Source organism: Anas platyrhynchos, chromosome Z, assembly GCF_047663525.1.
Source record: "Anas platyrhynchos isolate ZD024472 breed Pekin duck chromosome Z, IASCAAS_PekinDuck_T2T, whole genome shotgun sequence".
Lineage (NCBI taxonomy): Eukaryota > Metazoa > Chordata > Aves > Anseriformes > Anatidae > Anas > Anas platyrhynchos.
In genome coordinates this window covers 64,003,031-64,030,390 of record NC_092621.1, presented here as the reverse complement: position 1 = coordinate 64,030,390, position 27,360 = coordinate 64,003,031, and the positions used below count along the sequence as shown (strand labels likewise).

The 27,360-nt window shown below is 44.8% G+C and overlaps 1 long non-coding RNA gene across 2 annotated transcripts; it reads right to left on the bottom strand.

The window, feature by feature from the left end:
• Positions 1–1,593: 1,593 nt before the first annotated feature.
• LOC140000614 (uncharacterized) lies at positions 1,594–26,895 on the bottom strand. Of its 2 annotated transcripts, none has more exons than XR_011805674.1 (3): positions 21,924–26,895; positions 21,610–21,751; positions 1,594–13,739 (listed from the first exon to the last, which is right to left on the bottom strand). It is a non-coding gene; the product is annotated as an uncharacterized lncRNA (long non-coding RNA). The 2 variants fall into 2 exon arrangements; XR_011805673.1 differs by having other exon boundaries at positions 22,653–26,895.
• Positions 26,896–27,360: the final 465 nt, after the last annotated feature.

Below are 27,360 nucleotides of genomic sequence, written 5' to 3'. Positions count from 1 at the left end.
GTACCTGGTGGAGGTGCTGGTGATGCTGTGCTGCTCAAGGTTTCTCCTCCATCTGCTGCTGTGGGGTCCCTACTGCCTCTCGGAGTAGGCTGAGGGCTGTATCTCCACATGTAGTGGAGATATTATAATATATATTGTGTAATGTGTGTGCAAGGGAGTTACAGAAAGGGAAGCTAAAAGTAAAATAGAAAGAAACTCGTGCGTGTCTGGGGTCAGTCCTTCGCTGTTTGTTCTGATTTCTCTGTAACTCTGTAACATGGAGGAGTTTCCACTTGTAGATTCACTTCTCAGCAGTCTGATTCATTTCCTTAAAAAAAAATAAAAAAGTATTCTAGGGAATTACTTGATTAATTTCTAATTTAATTGCATAAAACATGGCATTGTAGAATCTTTCCCCAAAAATTTCTTAAACTTTAAGCAAGATGAGATCTGATAAGAAACTAAAGATTTCACGTTTCAGGTTGAAATTCACCAGTCTGTGTTCATGTGGAAAGAAATGGTGTGGACTTGTTTTAACCTAGAGGAAGGTGGCCTTGGTAGCAACAATCTTGGTATCAGACCAGGCACAAAAAGCAATTGATCTATAAAAAGAGTTGAAATGTTTCCAGGGCATGTTGTCACATTTCCACTAACAAAGCTTCTGAATGCAGTCGTTGTAATGTGAAGTGACAAGAATGGCCCAGCACAAAATAATGGGAAGTATGGCACTTCTGGGTTACCTTCTAGAATTAATTTGTTAACATCTTGGTTAAATAAAAGAATGTGTGTGTGTGTGTGTGTGTGTGTGTGTGTGTGTGTGTGTAAATACAAGAACCCTCCCAAAGGACACTTGGTTGGAACTAATATTTTCCCTGTTTTAATATCAACTGGCAGTCAACCAATTATTTAGTATTACCTCAAACTAAATTAAGCTATTTATGTTCTCCTGTGTTTCAGAATGAACAAACAAAATTAAATCTTAAGGCTACATTATGGAAAGATGTTTGTGTAAATACCTCAGTTCGCTATGAAAAACTATTATCTCTTCCAGAAGACTCCAGAGTTGGAAGCTTCCCAGGAAAATGTGTGCTTCTCCTGAATAACGTGTTTAAGGGCAGTATTTCTTTGCTGGCACTCAGGAGAAGGTGACTGGAGCCCCAGCCCAGGTTAGAGGAGAGGAAGATGTTCGCTGCAGGGGGCTATTTTGGGCCCTTTCCCCTTCAAACCAGCTTTCAATGGCTCGCTGCAGTGATCTGGTAGCCTCAGACAGCGGCACCCAGAGCAAGGTGCGTCCTGTGGATGCACAGGACCATCTGTTGAAGCGTGGGAATAACGTGTTCTTTGAACCATTAATAAACAAAAAAAATAATGTAATGTTTTAAAAATAGTGTTTATTTCATCTCTATCTCATCCTTTTTGAATTTCTATTTATGTTTTGCAATGTACATGGTGTGTTAGCACAGCAGGATAAGCATATAATTTATAAATAAATGTGCATATGTCAGGTGTGCATGCTCAAAGAGCTTGTACTGATAGGGGCGCATAATCAAAACAGCCTGGAGACCACTAGTTTAAGAGACATCCTGGAAAATTGAGTTCTGCAAGCTCTCCTTCTCCTTGAAGAGCCAGTCAGGTTTTCCGCTCTGAATCAGCCCACTGTGCTGGGGCAGTTGCCTCTTCATCTATACAGGTATTTTGAGACTGCCCAAACGGGGGACTAAGCAATGTTCAAGCCTGCGTGATGTGTGTAGGCGTGGTGGTGTAAGTGCCAGATATGCTGGGGTTTCTGCACGTGTGGATCAGGCAGAGATTCATCTGTCAGATTTCTTCAGCTCTAAAGTGGCCTGCAAAAGTGTGTATGTAAAAATATGTAACCACTCTGCACAGAAAAAAAGCAAATACATTTCAAGTACCAACCTGCTGCCCAGAGATCTGTCTGGGAAATCAAATCTGTAGCAGAGAATTATGCTGACAGCTAAATGGTGCAAGTGTTACAATGCTAGAGCACGTCTGCCACAGGCTTGGGATGGATGCACCAGCTCTTGGTGCCCGATTTTTGCACTGGTAAAATGAAGATCACCTTTCATTCACGAGCTGCTTGTTTAGACTTTACGGCCTCTGTGGCAGTGCTTGCTGCAACGTCCACTGTAAGGATGATGATCTTGGGTGGAATGTCTGGAGATCTGGGGTCCCACAGCAGTGTCCCCTGGTGAGCCCAGCACGGCATAGCTGCAGGAGCATAAGGAGGTTGGGTCTGTACAAAAGGAGGGCAGTAACTAAATTCAGAACGACCTACTTTGACCATGTGTATTGAGTTACTAGGTAGCGATGAAATCCCACGTAAAGAGCTGGGAGGTGGTAAGGAGAGGGAGCTGCAGTGACCTGCGGAGGGTCACCTTCAGCCATCCCCTTCCAGAGCAAGCGTGTGAATGGGGAAAGGGCTGGAAATAGATGTAAATGAAACAGTAAATAAGCTTTCTGCACAGTATTTCAAATCAATTCATGAGAGGCTTATGCCTGGCTTTAAAAATCTGCCAGTAAAAGCACTGAATAAAGGGCAAGGGAGAATCGTCCCAGCCTGGCTCAGCAGAAAAGCTCTCCCCCACCCCACACTTCATGGTGCCCATCTCTGCCCATGTAGGTGCCACTCAGAAATGTAGTAGAGGAGTCTGAAAAGGGAGGGATTTGTGTGTTCACGTGTTCACCCTTAATAATATGCATGTGGGTCTGTATGGGGGTTTTACTGAATGTAATTTGGCCATACTGGAGAGGGCTTGTGTTTCACTTTGAGGCTATGGCAGCCACACTGCGACACAAACAGGTCTTCCCTGGAGAAAAAAAAAAAAAAAAAGTTTGGATTCTGTTCATGGGAAAGCTTCTTGCACAGCCATTTGGGATCTGACACTTGGGTGTCCCTAGGTGTTTAGTATCCTCCGAGCAGCAGAACACATGGCACAGGGCGCTGCATAGTCTTTGGCCTGCTCTTGGTAGGCAGGACTCCACCATCAGTGCCAAGAACTTCAACAAAAGAAATTAAACAATCGTTAATAGGCCGTGATTGATTTATAATGAAATGTTTTCACATGCCCTAGCGGTCTACTTCTGTCCTCCTGGTTATTATCTGTAACATCTAAGCCAACTAGAAGGACCTCTGCAAGTGAAGCATGGCTGTCTCCTGGCTACGCGCCTTTGCTTCTCTCCAAAGTTATTTTTCCTGAGAAAATAACCCCCTGTCATTTCTACATGAACAAGCTCTAGGTAGGGCTGTCTCTGAAGGGAGGTTTCTACGGGGGGTTTTGGTCATTCCTTCCTAGTCTCAGCCATCATCACCTCCAAAGGGAGGACACACCGAGAGCAGTGTGCACCCAGCACAGGACAGTTGCTGTGAGCACTGCAAGCTGCATAACCTCTGTGCTGGGACCGGGGGAGTGACTCCTGTTTTCAGCATTGTTTTGCTCATTTTTTGGCAGTAAAGCCATGGACCTGAAGTGGCTCTGGGCTGCCTTGCCCACCCCAGAGCCCCAGGCAGCACATTGTGCATGCTCTGCATTTTCCCTGCTCTGGGACCAGCACTGCCTGCCACCGTGGCTTTCTGGGCTGTAGTTCTGCAGCAGACCTGGAGGTACAGACACAACACCAAGTGCAGAGCTGTTGCCCATATTTATTTAAATACTTCCAACTTGGATGCAATAAATCCTCCCTCCCATCCCTGTGACGCACGCTTCTCTCCCCAGCTGGATTGTGTTTTAAAGGAGAGGGTGTAAATACTTCCTCCCGCGTGATCTGTGCCAAGTAGCAAGATAATGGGGATGTCTTATCCCAGAGTAAACACCAGCAGATATTTTATTTGTGTCAATATCTGTTGTGGAAGGCCATAGGTGTGCAGATAGCGATACATAGAGCTGCTAAGATAGGAACTGCTGGTCTGGATTTCTTTCTAACGGGAGATGCACGAAGAGGCGGGGAGCCGAAAAATCTCCCCAGCAGCACCACATCATGCTAAGCTATTGACAAGGGTATTCCAAAAGGAGTGCAATGAACATCTGGCAGCTTCTGGTTTACATTTCCTCTTTCCATAAATAATTGAAGCTCTTTAACTAAATTGCAATCTTGGCTGTATTTATCACTGGACTTTTATGGAGCCTTTCATCCCAGGGCCTTAGAGCAAGTGATTTAAGTCACAAAACATCCCCAGGAGACGCACTGCCATTTTACTAATAGGCAAAGAAACCGGGAACACAGAAATAGTCAGCTGGCAAGACGACACAGGAAACTTTTAGGAGTGGGAGGAAGGAAGCCAGGGTCTCTTGGGGTCTCAGGCTGTGTGCTGTCAGCTGCAGCTTCTTTATGGAAACCAGGTTTGCCTGTGAGATACCACGTCTCTGTTACAGCACTTGCATAGGAAAAGATGATTTCCAATATTGGAAATAAGAGCTAAAATATGCACGCGCTCTTCCAAGGGCAAAAATACTTTCCTAAGCTTCTGAAAATGCAGTGCTTGTGCAAGGCAAGGTCACACTGCACAGTTCCTTTGGCCCTGTTTAAAAATATCTCACCATTACAACAAAGCAAACACACTGCCAGCTGCCAGGATAGGCCTCTGGAGAGCTCAGCTTGACATCACTAATGAGGTTGCCTTTAAACAAATAAGTTAGTAAGTACAGGAATGTTGGCCCGTCTGAATACCAAAATCTCACTTTTTTTTTTTTTCCCTATCCCTTTCATTGACATCACCAGCGTTTTATTTCAGCAGTTTCCAGAGAGCTGTGGTTTGTGTAAGACCTCTTCTAACATGACCCTCGTGAAGCTGTGAAAGTCATAGAACGGCCTGGGTTGAAAAGGACCTTAAAGATCATCTAGTTTTCACCCCCCTGCTCTGGGGGTTCGTGTCTGTTGCTGAACATAACATACCATGGCATGACTGCCATAAGTGTACCCGCAGACAGGTGGTCCAGCACAGTTAATGCCCCCACCTGGAGGGGTGATTGCTGCAGGTGCTGCGAGGACTTGCTGACTGACTTGGCTTTCCTCTGTCTAGTGCTCCCTATCCAGTGACCTGCATAAAATTACAAAATACCATCTTTAAACTAACAAAATGGAGATGGAAAAACAGCCAGACCAGCTGGAGAAATGCCATCCCTTTCTCCTTCAGGGATGTGAAACTGTTATACGGAGCATTTTACCCCAAGGAAGAAACTTATTTCCTGCCAGGGTGGTTTAGGCAACAAGACAAAAAGTAATAGCAGTAGGAAGGTGCATGTTTTGTTCTGCGTTTTCACATAATAGCATGGTAAGAGGCTTTTCACTGCAAGCAGCAGCAAAGGACTTCACAAAAAATAAATAGCATGACTGATGAAATGTAGCACTTTCGTTCACAAGTTAATTCCTCCAAAATATGAGAACTGTGCATGCGTCAGAGAGGAAAAAAAAAAATAATGGGATAATAGGAGGAAGGAGAAAATGGACCGGTACAGTTAAGCTAACATCAAATGTGCTTCTTTTCTCATCTCATTAGCTGGCTGAGCCCGCACTGAATGCCTAACTAACCAGGACAGGGCACAGCTCCAGCCGCAGGCCCCATGTCTGGCGCAGCACAGCTTGCACTGTGGGAGCCTCACGCGCCCCAGCAAGCAGAGGCTGGCACACAGCAGTGGCCAGGAGCGTGGCCATGAAGTGGTTAGCGTGCTAGAAAAGAATTTGCCTTACAAAACCCCGCAAAACACAGAGGTGTGGGGGAGCCACAAAGAGCTCAGTGGCTGCCTTGGTGGTGTTTTCGCTGGGGTGACACACACCAGCGCTGGTACCCATCTGGCTGGAAAGCCAACAGAAAAAAAGAAAAAAAGAAAAGAAAAAAAACCTTCCAAATACGTTTGGAAGCACAAGGGATGACCTTCAGGGCACTTTGATAAATGGGATTGCAACACCAAGGCTATGTGCAAACAGTTGTTTAGTGCATGACACCTTTTTTTTATATATTTATTAGAAAACCTGTATTTAAGACTTTGTTTAGGACTTGGGCAATCATAGTTAAAGCCACGTATTGTGTCAGCCTGACCCAGGATGATGGCTCTTGTGCCTCTCAGTTGTGTTTTATAACAGGAGGAGAGGCTGCAAAGCACAGCTCTTGCAAAGGGTGCCAGGAGCAGAGCAGCACGCAGTATCCAGGCTGACACCAGCAGCCAGCCCATAAGCAAGCCAAACTCTAGCATGTCTGTTTTCTTGTTGTCCCCAAGCATGACTTTTTTTTTTTTTTTTTTTTTTTTTTTTTTTTTTTTCTTTTAATTTAATAAAAAATTGAGGAGGTGCACTCTTGCTTTGAAATGCCAGCCTTGGCAGACAGGTTTAGTATCATGCTCTGGCAGCCCTCCTGTGCCTTTTGCAAAGGAACAAAGCCAGCATCATTTTGTGCTACTGGAGAAGCATGCTTGCTAGCCCAGATTGGTTTTGACCTGGGTGGCAAGCTCCTGCTTGCCAGCCTGCCTTGGTCTGTACCCCATGCTCCTGCACTGAACAGCAGTGGGATTTTGGACAGGTTCAGGCACTGAGGTGGGAGCCAGATGAGCCAAATCTGGGCAAAACATCAAAACCTCTGCCTGGAAGAAAAAAAAAAAAAAGAAAAAAAAAAAAAGAAAAAGAAAAAAAAAAAGACTGCACTTAAAAATAAAATTTCTCTCCTTAAAAAAAGTGCCTGTTCTGATGTTTTTATCAAATGGCTTCCCATAATCACCAAGTCCAGATGCGATGCCATCCATAGCTGGTAAATGACATCTCTGGTGTTGCTTGTGCCTATTAAATTCATGTTTTTTCTGGAGCTTTGCTTTCACATTTCCAGAATTTGGTTGTCAGTCTGAGATTTTGAGAAGATAAGGCCTGCTGAGAGCCCTTCAAAGAGGAATGGCAAAAGCTGCTCTTTCACAGATATGACTACTGGGATTATTTTATTTATCTGCCTTACATAAACCACACACAAAACATATTTTGCATTAATGTTTGATTTATTGCCTTAGTGTAGAAAAAAAAATAATACCTTTAACTCTCCAGATTGGCCACGCTTTCTTGTTGCTTGAAGTGTAATTTCATAAATAGCATTAATTTTGCAAAACTGCAGGACAGGTCTTTTGTCCATGGGGTACCTTCCAGTGATGCTAAAACAGAAAACAAGAAGGTTTTAATTGGACTTCTCGTCCCATTATCTTGATATAATTTTAACCAACAGGTTCCAATAAGAAGACCCAGCTGGCTTTTTGCAGCGTGTAACATCTTCCAGCCTGCAGCTGATTTGTGTAAACAGTTATTTTCTCCCTAATCTCTTAGACGAGGAGACTTCCTGTGAATGGCATAATTTGAGGAGAAGAAAACACAGAGAGTACATATATCACTGGGAGGGACGAGTGTGTGAAGGGAAACCAACGGGCGGCTTTCTCTCCTCTTATTGCCAGCAGCAACTTATATTGAGAAAATATATCACACAGGTCTGGTCTCCCCAGGGAGTGGACAACAATTCAATTCCTTCCACTGCTGCTGCCTCCAAGGTTAGTGCCTTCCCCACCAGCAGCTCGACATGAGGCATATGCAGAAGCTGGGCAGGTGGCTGGGAAAGGCAGCAGCCACAGCTGGCAGGGATGGGGCTGTTAACTGTCTGCATCTCTGCACAGTGGAGAAACAGCTCGAATGTGAAGGGGGAGAGAAAACAAGAAAAAGCAAAGGTGAGGGAAAAGAAAATGGATGAGGAATCAATAGCAAAGATGGAAGATGCAGGAAATTTGGCACCCCAGTAAGGGGTGAAGTGCTTCAGCTGTCAGTGCCATGGGGAAGGGGGGTGTGCTCGTTCTTTCATCCGGAAGAATTTTTTTTTGCATGTGCATACGTTCATCTGATCTCAGACGTCATGGCAAAAAATGTCTCTGTCTTAATATGACCCAAACCCTCTCCTTTCTACATAGGCAGTGACTCCGAATATATGTATATATCGATAATTTGTAGCATTATCACTGCATTTCCTGCAACATGAGCATTACATTTCAAAGCGCATTAGTCATACAGATAAATACTACCTCTAGACTAGAGCAGAGCTACCAGCTGGCAAACAAAAAGCCTCCAGATAAGCCCACCAGCCAAGAGGCTGCAGGAGAGGCTCTCGTCCCCCTGCAGGAGATGCAGCAAACCTTCTGTCCCTCAGAAAGGCAGGGTAATTACCGGGGAGATCTGCTTTGGCAGGATGGCTGCAGGTCGAGTATCAGTCTGTACCTCACATTCACAAAGGGTTTAAACTTTGCCAGCTCGGTGTGGAGATTCTGTCCGCCTCCACACCGAAGCCTCAAACATCCATGCCGAGAGCACAGCCGCAAAGAGCTCCATCTGCGGAGAGGATCCATGTTTCTTCACACTCCTCCTACACGGCCTCAGGGACGAACCTGTTATGGGGCACTCTGAGTGACAAGAAATCCCCGTGCTGACTTGACTGTCCCCGTGCTGACTGCCAGCTGCTTGCTGTTTGGGAGCTGTGCTGTCAGCACCATACTGGTCACAGGTCAGCATGAGTGGGGCCATGCTTTTTGCTGGACTGGTAAGTTAGGCTCTGAAAGCAGGAAGGCTCGCTCTACTTTTTGCCATTGGCACGTCTTGGTTTCCTCCTGGGAGCCTTGCTCAATAGTCTGGTAACCGTTCTCTACAATATGATGAACACTGAGTCACAAATGCTAAAGGGTCTGTTCACATCCCACCTCCTGCACATCCTCAGGAAATTATATGTGTACATCAATGGCTCGTACTGCAGCCTGGCGTACAGGAATCCCTAAAAGGACGAGATTTAACCATTTCAAAGAGAAGCCGGTATGGAAAGGCCTGGGTGAAACAGAAAGAGAAAGAGAAAGCACCATGCAGATGTTCATGGAGTAAATACATGCAGTCAGCAGACGTCTTCTTGTGAATGTCACAGTGAGGAAGCAAAAAAGGTTTCATCATCCTTTGGGAAGTTCTGTCTTTAGCTCAAGCATGTAAAAAAAAATAATAATTAAAAAAAAAAAAAATGGAGGAAGTTCTTGGTGACTTTTAAGAACTAATTTTTATTTTTTTATTTTTTTCTCGTGAATATGTGTCCCCATCCATCTCATTAATGTTACTTACCCAAGTTTCAAAATGCCGATCTTGTGGTGACAACAGTCTTGTGGTGATAGGCAATTAGGAGATACCCTGTGTGGAACAAGCTTATTTTTCTGCATCAGTGTGAAGAAGCAGAACGTGGATCGGTATTTCTCTGTGGAGTCAGTGTAGTTAATTGGTATCCCCTGGAGATGACAGACTTATGGTTACCTTTCTCTTCTTCCTCACTATGTTCTTCCCATCTTTGATACTTCATTAGAACACAATAATCCCCCGCAGCTGCTGACACGGAGTCAGCATCCCCTGCCTGCAGCTTGCCTGTCTCTGTAGCAGGTCTCTTGGGTTTAATCAAGTGTGTGATGAGGGTTGACACTGTGAATCGCATAAATGAATGCTGTCTAATGCTAGAAGTGACCTAAGTGACAAAAAGAGGTCATTTTTATGGAGTCTGTCATCTCATCTTTTGTTTTACTTCTTGAAGACTTGTCTGCATTCTGCTTTCCAACCCTGATTCAAGTCAGGCCAAATGCTCTGCAAGACTTTCCCCCATGGTCTGGGTGTGCAGCCCGGTCTAGGCGAGGCAGTGAAGGTGGGCCCATTGCATGGCAGAGGGTGAAATATTAACAGCGTGCTTCCCCAGTCAGATTCTGGTTCCCCATAGCTGGGAATGGCTTTATGCTGGTCAGCATCCCTGTGATTCTACCTGCTGATTACTGAGGGTGCAACAGCAGTTCCCGTGGTGCCCCAATGCACAGCCCAGGTTCAGCCAGGCAGCCTGCTTCCAGCCACTGCCTCCAAAGCTCTGCTCGGAGACAAGGTACTTCTGCACCTGGCAAAGGCTGTCCTGGTGCCTCTGACCTGCTTCTGGTGGTCGCCCAGTGGCTTTCACCAAGTTGTGAAGGCAGCTGTGGAGAGGGGACATGACTGTTCGGGACGCTGAAGTCTCCTTGCTTCAGCATGGGACTTGCTGCCAGGTTCCCTGCAGAGGAAACACTGTTGGGTGAGGAGAGAAATCATTGCCGATCGTTGTTTTGTCTCAGTCATTCCCCTATTTCACAAAACCTTCTGTTTTAAAACAGGATGCCTCACAACCCAAGCTCTATCACTTGGCATCCCGAAATATGGTCCAGGTGCAATGGGCCACATCTCTCTGACTGCTCTGCTGTCGTGGAACCTGACGGCAAGTGTCTGCGCCAGATTAACCCACCTCGTCCTCACCTGGGGCTGGCATGTGCGAGCTACATCCTGTGCTCTTCAACACCTGTGTACAGGGAAAATGCATTTTGTTTGAACTGGCCCTGAAAAAAAATCTTAAGTCATAAATATTTTGACCTGCCACTGGGCTATACAAATCTATTCTTAGCAGTAAATGGTGCTATGGCAACTGTCCCTGCGATATGACACACTAGCAAGAATTCTGCCTTCTTTTAATCCACAGCTCCCAAAATACCTTCTGCACATCCCAAGCCACCTGGCTTTTCCCACCCTCTTCAGAGCTGGGGAAGCAGCTCCTTCCCAATTTATTTTTCTAGTTCAGTCTGAGGCAAAGCAATCTTGAGCCAATTTAAGTAGATCTGAAATAACATACTCAGTCCCAGCTGTCATAACCTATATTGTAGGATATTCCCCTTGCTTTCCTACAACACTTTCCCAGTTGCTTGTATGATCTCTTTTCCCTCAGGACTTTCTAAATAATTCCTTGACATGAGCTCTATGATTTGCTATATTCTTCTTTGTATAGCCTACCAAAGGTGATTTGTCAACCTGAAATCTTCTGCTTACACGTTAGTCAATCATTAACATATTATTTATTCAGAAGTTAATATAGCTGTTCAAAGCTTCCTCTGACAAGACAGCCTTGTGTTTTATGCATTTATTTACCTCTGTTACAATAGCTAGAGTTTTGGGAGCCCATATATGTCTGGAGCTTGCTTTGGTTGAGATCTAGCTAAGCACATGCTAAGCTAAGGTGGGCTCTGCCTTAAAGAGCTGCAGACCTGGTATTACCAACATGCTCTACTGTGAACTAGCTGCTACACACTCAGCTCCTGAGGCACATTAGATTAGTGACCTATAGAGAAATCCGAAATGTTTCAGATCTCCCAGTCCACACTAATTATCTACAAATTTCTCAAGTTCTCTCTGGGCTCATACGTAGCATTCTGCTAGTAACCAGGCACTGAAAATGCTGCCTGCTTGAGTACTGAGCCACCTACAAGTTTCATGGCATTTGGTGAGTAATTGAAGGATTTATGTGTTCAGTACATCCCATATGCCACGAATGTCTTCAAGTGGCAACACAGTGACAGCAACAACAAGGCTATTGGAAAGTTCTGCAGATAACAGGCTAAATTCATCTCTGATGTAACCCCACTGGCTTGAGCACACTGATAACTACCCTGGAAAAGGGTGTAAAATGTGAAGTGGTTCTTCCTGCTTTCTAGCTCAGGTCTTTCTGCTTCTGCCCTGCCAGCACACCAACTGTGCTGACTTGCTGAGGCACAGCAGATAATATCATCTGCAGCTCTTCAGCAGGGTCCCACAGGCATAAGAGACGTAAAATGTCATTGCCAGAACGTAGGCATGAATAAAAATAATTGCCCTGATTTCTCTGCCATAACAATCATAATTTCTAATATAAATCACATTAACCTCCTTCCTCTCATAAGAGCTGTTTTAACCCTTAAGTGAGAAAGAAAAGTGACAGACTTCAACATATGGTGTTTTAAAACTAACCAGTTCTCCTAGAGTTCTCTCCTCTTACTTCATTTTGCTGATCCTGCAAACCTTTACAGGTGACCAGCTTCCTTTCAGGGCAGCCCTGGGGTGGCCATGTATCCCCACCCGTGCTCCAGAGCAGGCCAGGTGTGCCCCACCATCTGCCCGGGACATGGGTTCAGCCATCCCCCTGCTGCTTTACACCAGCCTTCCAGTTGTTGGCACCCATTGCGCACTAAGCACGCGTTTTCTAGTGGAGCAGCTGATCCCTGTGCCAAGCATGCACTCGAGCACCCGCCGCCAGCTGCACCACGTGCTGGTTCATGCCGTACCCCTTTAGGTGCTATATTTGGCTGCCCTGTCACTCACTAGCACAGGTGTCTCGTGGAGGACCCAGTTAGTCCTCTGATGGACTCCAGACCTCCTTCTCGCTGGCCCATTATCCGCTTGTTTACCAGTTGCACTCTCAATCACACCACTGTATTAATTGCAACCTCCCAATAATTAGGTTTCCTGTTCGTCAGGCTTGCACTTGAGCCGGTTCAGGCTATTATTTCAGCCTGCAGCCACACGGAGATGAGGAATGAGCACTGCCAACTCGCATCACATGCCGAGCAAAGGCAAAGGGAGCAGATTTCCTGGGAAAGCCGCAAAGTGCTGTGATGGCACTGGGCACCGTGGAGCTCAGGCTCTAAATGCCACCCCTTCTGCACAGACACCCCCACCCAGGGGGAAATTAAACCCCGTCCCTCCCAGACCTTTGAACAATGGACAACACATGCATATTTTCACACAGCTTCTGCACTCCATTAGAGGTTTGATTTTAGAAGCTCCGAAATCACAAATGCAAAGGGACAGAAACAAGGCAAGACCTGCAGGAACTGAGATTTCCCAACCCATTTGCTAACTACATCACCAGTGTGGTCTAGTCACATCTCCAGCATCTTCAGTATTTATTTTACAAATGCAGGAAATACAAGATCTTCTGGAAATCTTCTGGAAAGCTTTTCACCTTTTCTGTTGTTGTTGTTCCTTTAGCAAATAACGCCATTCACAAACAGTTGCTATATATATATTCCTTCTGATAGGAATCATTTGCCATAGCATTTTATTCCTTTGGAAATGCATTTATTTCCAGTAGGGATAATTTGCAATAAACACATTTTATTTCACTTTATTTGTCACATTGAAAAGACTCTCAGGCTTGGATATTTTCCTGTTCTTGTGTGAAAATTTGCGGTATTGTTCAGGTTTTGAAAATACTGGAGAATGTATTCAATGCTAAATTAAGGCTATTTACACCCAACCACACCCCCACCATGCTCACCATCTACATTACCAGGCTTCCTACACCTTGAGTGTTTATGCCAATGAAGTTGGTGGAGCAACCCTTTCTGCCGAATGAAATCTCACTCATTAAGCAGCAATTTGTTGTTATATTTATCACTAGTTTTCTCACTGAGCAGACCCCGCCATGTGTCCCAGAAAGTACCTGTGGTTTCTGTTGGAGCTTGGCTTTGTTTGCTGTAGTGAAGCTCTGACCTCACCGAAGCCTGCTGTGCATGTTCTCCATGGAGCACTGAGTGGGAGCAGAGACAATTCCGGTGAATCTTCTGGGTCAGATGAGTCTGCAATTATTCCAGCTCTGGCAAACAAACAGCAGCGTGGTAGGCCACCAAGGCTGGGAACATCAGCGTGGCTGACACAGGAAAATACCAGCCCCTAAAACTGGCAAGGGTGCCGTGATGGGGCAGGTGCTGGGGACACTGGGTGTAACCACATGCAATGGGTTGTGCTGAGTGTGAGGTACAAAGAGGTGGCAAGGACCATTAGAGCCCAGGTAGCCCAGCTGGTGGGTGAAGGAGGGGCGGAAGTCATTCTTCATAGGAGATCTCAGCTCTATGGTTACAATGTCTTTAGAAATGCATTGTTATTCACCGCTAAAAAGAGCCAAAAAAAAAAAAAAAAAAAAAAAAAAAAAAAGATAATGGTGCCTGCTTTAGTTCTGGTTCTGTAAAAATGAAAAATTGAATTTTGGTCTGAGCACACTCCCTGCTCCTACCAAATATGCAGCATGTTTCCTACTCCCCATATCTGCCACAGCACTTTTGAGTTTCTTTTTAAATACCTCTCTTACTGGAGGAGTATTTAAAGGTGCACCTGATCAGTTGTGCTATGGTGACATTCACATAATCACAGAACTACAGAATATCTTGATTTGGAAGAGACACACAAGGGTCATCAAGCCCAGCTCCTGGCTCCACACATGAGCATCCAGAAATTAAATCACTGAAACCCTATTTTTAGACATCAGGATTTGACCCAATATGTTCCTTCTCCCTTGTTACCATATGCTCTGGTTACTCCAGTTGGCCACTTCCTTCACTGCACCAGTTCCATCTTTCCAACATTTCCACCTACATTGCTCTAACAGTTGTGAGGAGCACGCATTTTGGATCTCGCTTGCTTCTGTGAGGCTGGTTTGAGCTCTGAATGCCACACAGGCTGAATGCCTGAATGAGCTCTGAATGCCACACTGGTAGCACTGCAGTACCAGCAGAGCATTTGTTCAGCTCGGCACTCAAGACAAGACCTGCGGCCTGGTTTTGCCAATGTCTGAGCAAACCACATATGCATGATTTGGAGGCAGAAGGGAACCTGCTTGCCAGACAGGCTCAGCTTGGTTGCATCTGCTACTGCTCTTGCTCTTCCAGATCATGTCTGTTTTCTTTCTGCTGTTTTTTTATTTTAAAGTTAATTCTTTGCCTTCAGATTTCACAGAACCCCAGAACAGTAGATCACAGAAGGGCTGAGGCTGGCAGGGACCTCTGGAGGCACCTGCTCCAACCCCTGCTCCAGCAGGGCCACCTGCCAAGCTGCCTCCCAGCGGGGTGGCTCCAGCACGTCATGGTGCCCATGGTGTCTCCTCTCCATGTGCAGGACTTTGCACTTCCCCTTGTTGAACTGCACGAGGTTCCTGTCAGCCTGTCTCGAGCCTGTCCAGGTCACTAGGGATATCAGCATGACCCTCTGGCGTACCAGCCACTCCTTCCAGTTTTGTTTTCTTGGTGGTTGCACAAATAGTGAGCCATTTATTTTTCTGCACTGCTGGAGCCCCAACTACAAGCTGAGGCTCAGCTGAGTCCTAATGTCATGCTGGCAATGAACTGAGAAACCAGGAGCAGCCACTTTTTTTCTGCTTTCTTCCACAATGGACAAAACCATGAATGGTGGGGTCATCTCTTTGTGGGGACTACTGGCCATAAGCCACTCCTCCTTGCCTGCAGTATGAGACATGCTCCTAGGGAATTTATTTTCGCCTATAGAAGTATTAAAAAGAAAATCTTCAATGTCGGTAGAAAATCCCATTTCCATTCTTATCAACCAGAGCTGCTACCTGTCTTTATCCTGCAGTGCATCTTGGGTTCAATGCATCATGCTGTGTAGAGAAGGCTCAACTGGTGGAACAATAGAAAGGTCACAACAAAAACCATAAAATGATCACAGCTCCATGGGAACCAGTTACTAAATCTTTTTTTTAAAAAATCTACATACATCAGCACTGAGCAAAGAGCAGTCCCTTATTTCAAAAAGTCATTAATGTACAGAGTACCAGAAGAAGCATTTTATTAGCACATTGGTTTTTTTCATATAACAATTTTACAGCCTAAATGCACTTCAGAAGCAATTATCTCTTGTAATTTCAGCTCTGGATATAACGGAGACAGAATAAATGTCTCCATAATTAATGATAGTTTAAAAACTTCTGCACCAGCAGCTCTTTGCCTGCAAGTCCCTTCACATGCTGCTTGTGTCCCCAGCCTGCTGCAGCTCAGGCTTCCCAAGGGGCTGCATGGCTGCTGGCTCTGCTGTCCGTGTGCCCGAGTTGCTCTGGGGGCATCCCCTCTCCTGCCATATAGTGCTTTACAAATCCCACCGAAATTCAGATGATTCTCCACCAGGATGTGGGTGCTGGCAGAAAGCTGCCAATGCCTTTATCTCAGCAGTGCTCTCAACCAGGAAGGCTCTGAAGGCAAGCACCACTCCTGCCCTCTGGGCACAACAAGGGCAGTGAAAGTTAGTCTTTGTTAACATCATCTTTGTCCAACAGAGTCTAAAACTACCATGTAATCACCCATTGTATTTTAACTGCCATGTAGCCACGTCCTTTATGCACCTTTTCCTTTAGGCCTTTTCTGTGCTGGGACAGAGGGCTCACTCGTGGTTGTCAGTCCCATGCCTGCCTGGGGGCACTGCCTGATGTGCCTGGGGGCACTGAGATGGAACTGATAATTACTTTTTCTTTTTCTTACTAAAGCTGTTGTGAAAACTGGGAAGTTGTTTTACACAAAACAGAGCATTAAGCCCCTACTTTTGCAAGTGCACAATGTTCTTAGGTTATTCTATGACTGAGCATTTGTTGTTAACCAAATTAGTGGTTGCAAGCGCAAGGCAGGGATGCAATGAGCATCTGGTGCAGCAAAAATCTACTGGAGTTGGAACAACCTGTTGTGATCTTAACATTCCTACAGGAAAGGGTAGAAGTCACAAAGGGCTCGGAGCTACTTACAGGGGTAAATGTTGGGTTACCATACACTTAGCTAAGATAACATGAACAGAAAAATGCAGGGTGAAAAAACAAATTCCTCCAAGTTTCTAAAGACACTGAGATAGAAAAGAGGTTGCCTGGGTTTATTCTCAGCTGTTCCTCTTCACAGGGACAAATCAGCAAACACACTGCTGTGTTGTCTGTGCTTCACGGAGCACTACTCAGAGAAGGTCTGTAATTATTTTACTCAGAGTCTTCCCTCTATGGAGGGAGCTGAAAAACAGCTGCAGCAATTGCAGTGAGAAATTGGACTGAGGGGAGAGAAAAAACAGGCAATCACTGACTTATTCTCTCACCTGTTTGCTGGAATGATACTGTTGGCTTACAGGCATGCTCGGGATAACTAGGTGGCTCCCTGAACTGGGTATTTACTCCACACAGCCGTGGATCACACTGTAATGATGAGGTGAGGTCAGAGCAGATGCCTGGTGCAGATAAGGCTACTTTGAACCTCTGTAAAGTCTCACGTCTGTCAGAGCAAAGAAGGCCGATTCCAGACACATCCTGAAGGCAAACAAACTGGTGACTTTCCACCCATTGGCTCCCAGGAGCCTGGGGAAGGCTCATTTTATAAAAATGTGCCTGCTGCACGCAGGTTTAGGCTGTGCAGGTTGCTGGTGTCAATGCCATAGTGCAGCACTGCGGCAGAGCTCATCTGCCAGGTGTCAAGGAGGGATGTATTTCTTTTCTTTGAATTTCTTTTCCCCGCTGGCATACAAGGGAAAAGGCCTTGCAAAGCACAGCTCGTACCAGAGCTGCAGGCAGTAATGATGAAGAGTGCAGAGGTGTGTTATAGAAGTGCAAAAACCAACAGGTTTTGGCTGGACAGACAGGAGAAGGCCTGAGCAGAGGTAGGTGTTTGCTTACATCTGGGTGGTATTTCCATTTCTCCTTTAAATATTTGGTCTTTCTTAACCATATCACACTGTTAGAATTGCTATGCTGAAGCTGTTGTTAACACCTCTCGGCTAATTACCAGCTTCTCCAACCTGTATGTAGCGTAGGTTTGCCCTCCCCTGTCTCTCCTCAGTTCTCCCAATACAGGATTATTTTGTGTGTGTGTGTGTGACGTGGCACCCCTCCGCTGCGGAGAAGCCTCCACACGGTATCCCCATGGGGTTTCTTCCCTCAGAAGCTCTAGCAACTTTCTCTCGCTGTTTTTGTACTTCAGCTCTATTCTCGTTCAATCTTTTTATTTTTTATGATGTTGCCAAGCAAGGTACTGCAGCACTGAAAGCTCCTCCAGCTCTCGTGTTCCTCTCAGTTGTGACACTTACTCTGTGAGCTTTAAATACCTGTTTTTGTCTTTACCCCACTGCACTGAGCTTATTAAACGATTCCGCTATCACTGCTGTGTCAAAACAAGTCCTAAAGCTCATGCAGTGGAAATCCCTTGGTTCTTTCCTTTCATAGTAGTCGTTTCATTTTACAAAAGAATTCATTAAAGCAGTATTTCTGCTTACAGTATCTATGTTAACTTCAGCATCCTTCCCTCTTTCTCTGATCAGTGCTTTCACAACTTCCTGTGCCACTGAGGTAACATATCTTGTCCGTTCATCTGCTCTCATGCTCAAAACCACATCTGATGACTGGCTGTGCCAGGACTCCCTAAATTTCTCTGCTATTACCTTCATCAAGTTTTGTAATGAAACTCCAATGGGTAAATGCCTCGTATAAATATCCTTCTGTATCTTGGACAAAATGTTTACATCCTTACTAGCTGCACAGTTTGCACCAGTATACAGAGTTTCATCCAGACTGGGCTAGTACAAAACATCCATGAAGATCTGGAGCTGCTTGTTGCACAGAGCCTCCCCTGAGCACAGAGCCGACCCTGAAGAAATGGGATGAGGTAGGGGTGCTGACCCTTACACCTGGAGGGACTCCCTCTCCAGCCACTGGGTTTTGGCTCAGCCCAGCTGTGATGTTCATGCTGGGAACTTCTCAGGTGGTCTTTTAATGCAGGTGCAGTTTTGTTTCCTTCTGGGTGGTGACACATTTCTTAGACAAGGTGGGCTGACTTCTAGATGCACTGTAGATTAGGGAGCTGCCAAATTTAAGCACTGACCTTTAGCTTTCCTACCGCCTCCACTGATGCACAATTTAGTTTCACTCATAGTGAAATTAGCAGAATTACCCTGGGTAAGAACTGAAAACATTTCCATCAGTCACGAATCTAGCAAACAGGCTGATTTGATGTTTCACTTGATGTATTTTAGAGGAAAAAACATCACTGCAGCCAATTTGGAGGCAATTTGTCAGCTACTCTTGTTTGCTGTATGAGTTTAAATTACTAGACATGTTTGCTGAGGTTCATAATATTTTTTCCTCATGGTATGGAAAATATACCTCTTAAAAATATTATAACTCAATGTTTTGATTTAACTTTCTCTGCTTGAGAAAAAAAAAGATATACTTAGGCTTTAACTAAATGTGTTCAACCTAGTTAACAACAGTATAGCCAGGAAGACTAAGTTAGTGGTGAAGTTAATGTTTAACTAATCTGAACCAGAATAAAGATCTGGAAGGCAGTACTTCAGTGCTGTGACATTTGTACTGTAAAAATTCGGGTATGAATGATAGCTAGAGGTTCAGCTCTGATTCTAATAATCCTTATTAATAGGTGGCTGCACAAATCTCTAGGCTGTGACAGCACAGTGAGTCACTAATGCTTTGTGAACATGTGATGAGTTTATTGGCTTCATTGTATTGAACCCCTGTTATTTGTTCTTTGACAATCCTTTCTTCCAAACACCAATATTTGTGCATCAGAGAAGGTCTGGGAGGTCTGTGCAGTCATTCATCTGAAGCGTGATGCTCAACTGGTGTAGCTGGCTCACTGCCGTTCGTTCCTCCTTGCTGAATGGCTTTCAAGCAGCCAGTCCCTGAGCACAAGCTTCAGTAAGCCTTGGGAAACAGTGCTGTGAAAAAGGGATTGCAACGAGCCAAAGAGCCTACTCAGGAGTAACCCATGAGTTAAATCAGCTTTAATGAATGCACACAGAAAAAAAAATACAATTAATTCCTAAATCTTGAATCTGAATAACATCTCAATTCATTAGACAAGGCAAAAACAAGAAAGTCATTCAAATAGGATATGTTTATTTAGTAGAGAGAAATCTCCAGCATTGTTTTTGTGGTAGAGTTTGTCACAGATTGGCTTGCTAAACATCTTCTGAGCTGTACTGATATCTTCAGTTTTTATATTTGTTAACATTTTTGTAACTCTTTCCTCACAAGATTAACCCTAAGTTTACTCACCCTCTGAGTTATTTGTAGTATTGTATTATTTTTTTCTTTATTGCCTAATTAATTATGAGCCATTATATTTAAGTACAGATCTTAATAATATTTGTGAACAACCTATTGAGCTAATAGTGGCTCTGCAATACCTTATATCTTGTTGCTAAAATCCTGAAATGTCTGGGTCTGACTTTCATCCCATTTTTCCTGAGGTAAATCTCTAACTGGCATCACACATTGTGTCAGCTCCTTGCTCGTACTGGATACGTAAGTCTCAAAGCTGCAGAAGCACTTCTTTTTACATTGCAGGAGCCTCAAAGCCATCTCCCTTCCTGCTAGATACACAGCTGTGCCATGGAGGCCCACGTCCCATGGGCTGCGACCCCACGGGCATGATGCTTTATGTGCCTGGCACCTGGCAGTGATCCCACAGCAGAGGATGTTGCTGCACCTGCTGGTATGAGTTGTTTAGACGACATAGGAGCATCAGCCTCATGCTGTGATTCCTTGTATTATCTAAAACTAAAGCTCCTAGGCTAGATGCTCAAGGCCTACATGGTTTGGCTTGAGCATCTGGAGAGTTGAAATTGATAATGACAGTCAACCCCATCTGCTCCTGGGTTTGGATGACAACTTTCACCAGAACATCCACTTAAAACACTCTCTGAATTATGCTTGCACAGGGAAGTCAAACTAATTGAGCAATGGGATGTCAACCCATGTGGCTGTGAGAGGGACTCCAGCCTTGGGATCCTCCACGTGTATGACCTGGCTGTAGCTGCAGGGCCCTGTGTCCTGGGAGGGACTGATCAGTGGAAGCATCCCAACCTCCTCTCTGTGCTGCTTGTGGTGCAACTTCTGTGAAATGCAAGAATCCCTCTTCTTAGACATGTCTGCTGTGCTTTTAGCAGAGTTGGATTTTTCTGGTAACATGTTAGCAAGCCAACCGTGCGTCAAACTTGGAGAATAATTGGCAGCCTATAAGTGCAATTTTAAAATAAAAAAAATAAATATTAAACATATCTCGTTGCTGTTTTAGAGGACCACATTAGCTTCAGTGAAGCATGAAAGAGCAAACAATAAAGGTGAAAAGCAAGTCAATGTATGTAGGTGGCTAAATGGAATTAAACATGTGATTTTGTGACAGGGGGTATGGATATGAATCACAAACCATGCTGCCATTTTAAAAATGAATGGCGCAGTGAAATAGACCACACTATCATTTTAAATGACATAAATGGGGCTTAACCTTGTTTCTTTCTATCAACATTGATTGATTATAACTTTTTAAAGAAGTAGTTAATTGCTGGGAATGCATTTTGCTCTGTTTTTCAGAGCACACTGCTGATGAAGTATATGATGAGTCACCTAATTGAACAGGGATGTGTGTCATTATATAAGGGGAAAAATGGATTAGAATTACCACCCGAATGCCAATGTGTATTTTGATTACAATAAATAGACTTTGGGATGTTTTATTTCATTAATGTAAAATATAAGCAGGTTGAAAATTTGGCTAGGCTGAGAGATTTTGGACATCAGTTTAAAAATAAACAGACAAACAAGGAAGAAAAAATATTCCTGCATCTACTAGCCCACTGAAAATCTGAATGTTTTCTGGTATTTCTGATACGGGAAAGAATAAAGTTCTCCTCCCTTTTCTCAACCACTTGAAGAAGCCAGTATTTCCAAAACACCCACCGAGAAGATGCTTGGAGAGCAAGTGAAGTTGCTAGTACAGTTTCCAGGCACTAAAGCTGAGTATGTTTAAAAAAAAAAAATACATGTGTGAACTGTAGCCCTCAGGTGAAGACGCAAGCAGCGCAGCTACTTGCATTATGTGGCTAGGTGTGCACACACCACGGGGTTAATGTTAAAGGCAGTGCCCTATTATCCTTTCAGTAAATCCCTGCCTGATAATGACGTCAGAGTCATTAAAATTAACAAGCTGCCCTTACCTCACGAAAGCCATGCGGTAGAAGCAAAACCCATTATACAGCATTTCCCAAGGAACAGGAACAGCTCTTTCCACACGTGGAGACGTTCAGCATGCAGGCACCGTTCCACAGGGCCTGGAGGTTGCCACCAGTGAGCCTGCCCCTGCGGAAAGCACACCCTGAAGTTACTGAGGACTGACCTTCCTGTACTGGACCAGATGGCCCTGGCTTTGCCCAGCATGCTCTCTTTCTAATATGAGTGGAAAGTACCCAGGGTTTTAGGACAGGCCCTCTGGGCCTGTGGGTGGGGGGCTCAAAGCAGTGCTGCTGCTCACCTTTCTCACTAGACGTTGCCCAGGCTGACTCCTGGCCCTCTATTCCTTTTTGTTCCCTGGAATAACAAACAGTGTAAAAACTCCAAGTTTTAGCCCACAGTTAATTACCTCTGCAGGCACAACCAGCTTTCATCACTCTGGAGGCTGCCATGTGTCCTGGTGGCACTGGGAAGACCCACACCAAGCAAATGCAGGCACCCTGCTCAGACACTGGAGGGGGCAGATGAAGGGGGTCAGTGGGAGGGGGGACATCCCTCTGTAAACTCTGTTTCTGTAGGAAACTACAGCAAACAGTGCTTGGACGTGGAGGCCTGGCTTAGCTGCTCCAACAGCTTTTTCTCAAGAATTTCTTCTCCCGACAAGGGAGCCAGGGCTGCAGGCTGCCCGCCCTCCCACCACCCTTTCCCCCATAGGAATAAATCCTCCTGGGGAGTTTCCACTTGCCAGGCTTCAGGCTGACAAGGACCTGCTCTAATATAGCCTGCCCTCCTGCAGACCACTCTTCTATTAATACCTTCTCGGTTGCTCCAGGGTTTATGGCCCCTGATACTTCTCAGTAAGTTATATTTATTCGGTACATATATGACGCAGCAAGTTTGTAGAAAGCCACAGCTGCATAAACAGAGTCTGTAGGGATCAACTGGTTGAATCCAACCGAGCTCTTCAGCCTGCTTTGAAAGGAGCTTGTACTTGTTTATACAAATTATTGTTCAGAATAGCAAAACTTACCTTGGAGTGTCTAACGTTCAAGAGACAGAGAAGGAGAACATAAGGGCATTCCTGGGCAAAACTGCACACGTAGCTTGATTCATTCCTACATAGATACCAAACCGCCCACGAGAAACATTGAGAGAAAACATCGGACGAAAGCCATGCTGAAAAATGCATGTAGGAATCGGGTATGTGTGCAGGCCAGGGTTATGTCAGTGTGAAAGCATTTGTGCCTGGAAATACTGACTTGTGCATACAGCAAGGAACACTTGCGTGCAAACAGAGACAGCCAGACGTGTGCAGGCTTTGCACAGATCTTGTAGGGCTTGCCTTTCATATTAGCCTGACCTAACCTATAAATACCAGGATCGAACTTCTGTGTTAATGATGAAATTTTGCTCGTTTTAGAATGCGATTAGTTTGATTGGTTAATTAAAAATAATAACAATTTGACAGCTGCCAATTAGGAAATTAATTAGTCACATGGTGAAGTCTCACTTCTCCATGTGAAGAAGCTGACTTCAAGTTGTCTTGGAGGAGACTGGCTTTCTGCCAGAACCAGTGAGTATGATCATACAAAAAACAGACTCTGATTATTGATGAGTACTTTTCCTTTGAATAACAGGAGGTCTGTACCCTCAAAGAAATAATTAACTACAGCCTCTTCATAATAGATATCCACCCTCCCTCCTTCAGCACAACAGAGCTTCTGTGAGCTTCTGTTCATCAATACCAAAAAAGAAATGCATGAGAACAAAATTAATTAGGATAAGCAATACCAAAAAAATAAATGCACGAAAACAAAATTATTTAGGGTAAGGAAAGCTAGTCCTTTGTTCTCTAGTGCATAACATAGTGGCCTGAAACTGCTGCTCTTTGGCCAGTAAGTGAAACAGTGAAATGTCCTACACACCTGCATCATCCCAACAGCAAGCTACAGTTAGGAAAAATGCAATCGCTCTTGGAGCTCCATGGAAATAAACCACTGTGCTTGTGATTAAGTCAAAAGTGTACTAAGAACCAATGCAGCTTCATAAGAAAACATGCCACCATACAGGGAACAGCTCTTGGTGGCTGTGAGGTGCGAGGTACCAAGTACAGACAATGTGTTAATTATAATATCGGGAATGCAAATACACAGGTCAGCCTGGTGAAAGCCCAGGAAAAGAGAGACCCTTGTGATGTTAGTGCCAAAATTATGTGGGATTTATGAGCTAGCAGAAATGACAATTTCCAGAATTGAGCTAGTCATGTGTATTACTCATCTGTACCCAAAGCTCACCACGAGAACGGAGGGGAAGATCTGCCCCTGTAAGTGCATGGATGTATCACGGTGCCATATACCTAAGTGGGCAGTGATGTACAAGTGAGCACCCCAGGTGAGCTGCTGTGCCTGCCGTATTGCCTGAGATCACCTTCAATGTGAAAAGCTGCAACGACTTCACTGTGGACAGCAAACCTTGTGCAAGTACTGGGACAGGAAGAATACCTAATTAAAACTGTGAAGAACAGGATTTAGGCAGGCAAAATGTAATCCCTCAGTCCAGGCTTACAGATAAAAGTGATGGCTCATTCTCTGTCTACATGGAAAGTCTGAAGGGGTAATGATGTGGCTGGCATCTCTGGTGAAAGGTCATGCTTCAGAGTTATGCAGTGGGCGTAGAGGTAGGACTGGATGGGAGGGAAATAGGCAATTTGCCACACCTCTGGAACTGTTTTTAAAGCACACATGCTTAATGATGCAAACAGGTTCTTGGCTCCAGGTGGTGCATGCCAAGTGAGACTGTCAGTCAGGACAGGTATCAAGACAAGTCTCTATTACAGCTTACCACAAATCTTTGTAAAGTCATGTTCAACAAATTTGAAGGGCCTATAGAAAAGCACAGTTGCCACAGTGATTCCAGACATTGTTAGTAGAATGCTAGTTTCTTTTTGTTGTTGTTTGTTTGTGTTTTTTTTCCCCACCCCGAATTTAAGAACATAAATCAATCTGTGGATGTTTCAAAGAACCTACTGAAGCTGCAGGGAACCAAAACCTCCAGCAGTCAGATAACAAAACCACGATCTTGTCAGCATTTTGTATCTGGCTTCAGTGTATCCGTGTGCTTTGAAGATGCAAACATATTCTGTCAAAGTACAGGCCAATGCCAATGCCACCTGCCCTTCTCCTCTCTTCCAAGCATCAGCTCAGTGGCGCAGTGGCAAGAGACTACCAGGTATTTTAGTCACTAGGAAGATAAAAGGGGGCTGCAGGGGTGGCCTCTGTGAGAGGAGATCTGTATCCCATCGGAAGGACTGACACTGGAGCAAACATGAAGGATGGCATCCCATCAGAGGGACCCCATGCAGGATGAGGGGAAGAGCATGAGGAAGAAGGAGCGGCAGAGTGCAGCTGTCGAGGACTGACCACAGCCCCTGCACCACTTGGGGGCAGGAGGTGGAGGGGCTGGGAGTGAAGCTGGGCCTGGGAAGAAGAGGGGTGGGAGGAAGGTGGTTTTAGTTTTATTTCTCACCGTTCTACTCTATTTTTAACTGACAATAAATCTTCTCAAAGTTGAGTCTGCTTTGCCTGTGATAGTAATTGGTGAGTGATTTCCCTGTCCTTATCTCAACCCACAAGGTTTTAATTGTATTTGCTGGGGAGGGGGCGAGAGAGAGTGTCTGGGTGGGCACCTGGCAGCCCAGGTCAACCTGGGACAGCAAGGTGATGGCTGGAGACACACAAATGTACTCACACACATTATTGTAGTGAAAGGAAATGATTAATTTCCAATCTGTTACCCAGTGCTGACACCTGTTTCTTAGAAAACAAGCTGATCCCATGCCCTTTATCTGAGACGTACTCTCTTTGATCCTCCAGCAGAAGAGTGACGGAGCCTGTATTAAAAATAACAGGAGGTCAGATTTCCAGGCATGGCAAGCCAGAAGCAGCAGTGCTGTGTGGATGGGGGGGGAGCAGGGATAATGCCATGACAGGTGTGTGTGCACAGCCTGGCACGTTCCTGCCCTCTGAGGCTCCTGGCAGCAGCAGGCAGAGCGTCTCTCTGACCCTGGGGAGATAAAAGCACAGGTTTTGTACCTGTTGGTGGGTACAGGGGTAACAGCGGGTGCTTGCTTTGATGGTCAGGCAAACAGTAAGCTCAGCTTTCAGTGTGGCAGGGCAGCAACCCTGAACACTTTGTGACAGCTTTGTAAAAAAAAGGCACTGCCTGGACTGATGTAGCAACAAGGTGATAACAACAAGGCAGCTCGTTTGAGAGTTGGTAGGGGAAGATTAGAGCAAGGAAATGCAATGTAATAGTTCCAAGGGTGACAAGATTATTAGCTTAATACTGTAATTAATTTTTCATTCTCTAGATAATAAATATAAAATTGATCTTTTCTTACAACCTGTCATAAGCAGGAAAGAACAGATGCATAGGAATATAAAATGCTCTGCAGCATTTTATATTCCTATGGGCTTTGTGCTTAGAACCAAGAGGAAAAGGAAAGGGTTAGGCTGTGGTGAGCACAGGCAACATCCTCTTAACAGACCTCTGTGATTACTCAGGTGTACAGCCTTTTACCAAATATTTCTTTAACCATGTAGTACTCCAGTCCTGCCCTCCAAGCAAGGGAGCAAAATCACTGCCCAAGGCCTGTTTTGCACAAGCAAGGCTTCTTAAGGCAGGGGTGTGGAGTTTGTAGCGAGCCTCCAGCAGTGCCACAGGGAAGGCAAGCTTTGTCCCTGGCTGCTCTAAACCAGTCCTTCACCCTGGCAGGACTCAGGATGTAGTAAATCTTTAGACTTGTACCACCATCTGGGATTGAGATATGGATGGACTTGATGTCAGATTAAGTCTGGGGATGATACACAGAGCTTCTTTAGCCACCTGGGAAAAAACAGAGGGAACAAGGACCCTGCAGTGCCCTAAGTGGGGCTGAGCTCCTTTCTGATGTGGGCTGGCATGCCCTGCGCTGTTATCTGGGTCTGCCCAACTAAATTGGTTGCTGCGGGTATGGCTTGTAATGTATTTCTGAATAGACAGTGCCTCAGATGACAACTTGATGAGTCCAGGTATTTATCTCTCTTTGCTATAGAGCGCTGATGTGATTTTCAGTTTATTTAATTTTGCTCAATTAATTCGCAGGCACATCTGTGTGAACTTCTTCAGGTAACAGGATCAGTCCTGCAGAATTAAGTATGTCAGCTGTGTAATCTTCCTGAATCTTTTTGAGAAGCTATGGCCTTCTTGTGCAACTAATAAACCATACCCAATATATCTCATCCACTTGGACTAATGCAGATACAGGACCCAACAACTCATCTTCTGCCTTGTGTCCTTGAGTCTCTTTCACTCCGCTGAAACCACAATTTAAAGTCCACAGATCTGTTTTAGATTCTGTTCTCAAGAAGCCAAAAGCCTGTTGGGTTCCCTGTGCTAGTATGTATGGAAGAAATGACTGCGCTTTGCTTTTGTGCACTCTGTGAGCCGTGGTGAGGCACAGGCTATGAAGACTGGCCTTTTGGTGGTGTTACCATGTAGTGGAGCTTTCTCCAGAGATTTAGCACTACGCTGGGCATTCATGATGGTCCGAAAATATTTGGCTTTGTTTCAACATTCATGTAAATTACTTTGTTTTGTTTTGTTTTGTTTTGTTTTTAAGAAAGTTGAATGTTTCACATTAGGAGTACTGCTAAATACCTCACAGAAAGCGATCTAGTTTACAAACTCCTAGCCAAATT